The 1,710-nt window shown below is 54.4% G+C and overlaps 1 pseudogene; it reads right to left on the reverse strand.

Annotated features, from left to right (window-relative positions):
* Nucleotides 1-1,103: 1,103 nt before the first annotated feature.
* On the reverse strand, nucleotides 1,104-1,437 carry LOC105310911 (annotated as a pseudogene).
* Nucleotides 1,438-1,710: the final 273 nt, after the last annotated feature.

The raw sequence follows: 1,710 nt of genomic DNA on the forward strand, positions 1-1,710 counted from the left end.
CCAAGCTTTGGAATATACGCTCTCAGCCAGACTGACATCTGTCCCACCCACTCTGCCGAACTCAGAGCTACCAGCTAGGGCAGGACCCTTGGTATGGAGGTATTGTGTGCACGGAGTGGCCCACCGGGGGGTCCCTGGGGATAGAGAGGTGCCCAGGAAGGGCAGGGCCACACAACAGAGAGAGACCCTGAGGACTGGAGCAGAGAGCCTGGCTTGATCCCTGCTCCGTCACTCCCGGCCAAATGATCAATAGTCTGTCCATTAGCCTGCTGCGACGGTGTGCTCTCATTTGTAAAACGAAGATACTTATACCTGCCCCACTCACATCACAGGACAGTCGAGAGGTAAAAGGGATGGCAGGTGAGGAGAGTGTCACACACTACTACCCTGGGCACCTCATGGGAGACAGGGTCACATCAGTCCCTCCTGTTCCCAACCACTCATAGCAGTTCAGCTCTTGATTTTTGACTTTTTATCTGGTTTTCCGGGTGACTTTTATTGGAAAGCCTTGCCTTGCTGCCAAGATCAGTCCCCCTCCCGCAGCTCTGTTTTTATTATTCACAAGGTCTTGGTTGAGCTCGAGTGAACTGAATTTCTCAATTCCTCAACAATAATAATATTAACGAAGACCATAACGACAACACTCGCCTGCGTGTTTAGCAGTTTATAAAATGCCTTCACCACCATCTATCATTTGGTGACCACAACCACCCTGAGTAGTAGCTTTTACTCCTCTGATGGCACTAAAGACAGAAAGGGACTTGCCCACGGTTATGAGGCTCTGGGGGGTCATTATGGTAGACTGGTCAGGTCACAGATTCTGGAGTCAGACTGCCTGAGTTTAAATCATGGGTGCTCCGTGGTCAAGTTATAGGATGACTCTAAACCCCAGCTGCCCCATCTGTAAACTAAGCATAATTATAGGATCTACCTAATAGCGTGCATCAATGGGCTTGACCTGGGCCTGAGAAAGTGCCGGTCTCGTGACCCACCAGCTACGGTTAAGAAGGGGGTGGCAGGTAATGGAACCTGCAGTGATGGGTCCTTCCCTCAGCCAGGATTGGACAGAGCTGGGCTGTGGCCAGCAGCCAGGGCCGACTCACCGAGGACGATGGCGAGCATCTGGGTGGCTTTCTTCTCCTTCTGCTGAGAGAGCTTCCTGCGGCTCAGAGTCTTGAGCGAGGTCCGAGTTTTGCCATTGGGCATGGACTGGATCTCAAAGATCTTGGCAATCTTGGGGTGGTCTTTGGCATGCCCATTCTTCTCGGGTTTGGCGGGGCTGTCAGGAGTGCTGTGGAGGCCATGGTGGGACGGGTCGGGGAGGGTCAGCTGGTGGTGGCTAGGTGGGATGGGGCTGTACCGGGTCCTCTCAGGTGGGCTGGTGCTGGAAAGCATCTCCATCTCTAGCTCCTGGGCTCGGCGGGCAGCCTCCTGCATGAGGAAGAGAGCTCTGGGTAAAGCCAGTCAAGTTCTCAGGCATCAAGCACCCAGCCTCACTTGGCCTATCTGGCCACACCCAGCCCTTCCCTATCCCCATCTTCAGACTCCAGAAAATGCCATAGGTCACTATGCCAGAGAGGCAAGGAGGATGATCACTGGGGGGCAGGGACTGGCTGGATATAGGACCCAGGACCCATGGCAGCCCCTGCCTGCAGGGTCATCCCAGGCCCCCTTCCCAGAGCAATCCTTCAGCAGCCTCAGTAACCCTAC

This window comes from Pteropus vampyrus, unplaced genomic scaffold (genome assembly GCF_000151845.1).
Source record: "Pteropus vampyrus isolate Shadow unplaced genomic scaffold, Pvam_2.0 Scaffold16259, whole genome shotgun sequence".
NCBI classification, from domain to species: Eukaryota; Metazoa; Chordata; class Mammalia; order Chiroptera; family Pteropodidae; genus Pteropus; species Pteropus vampyrus.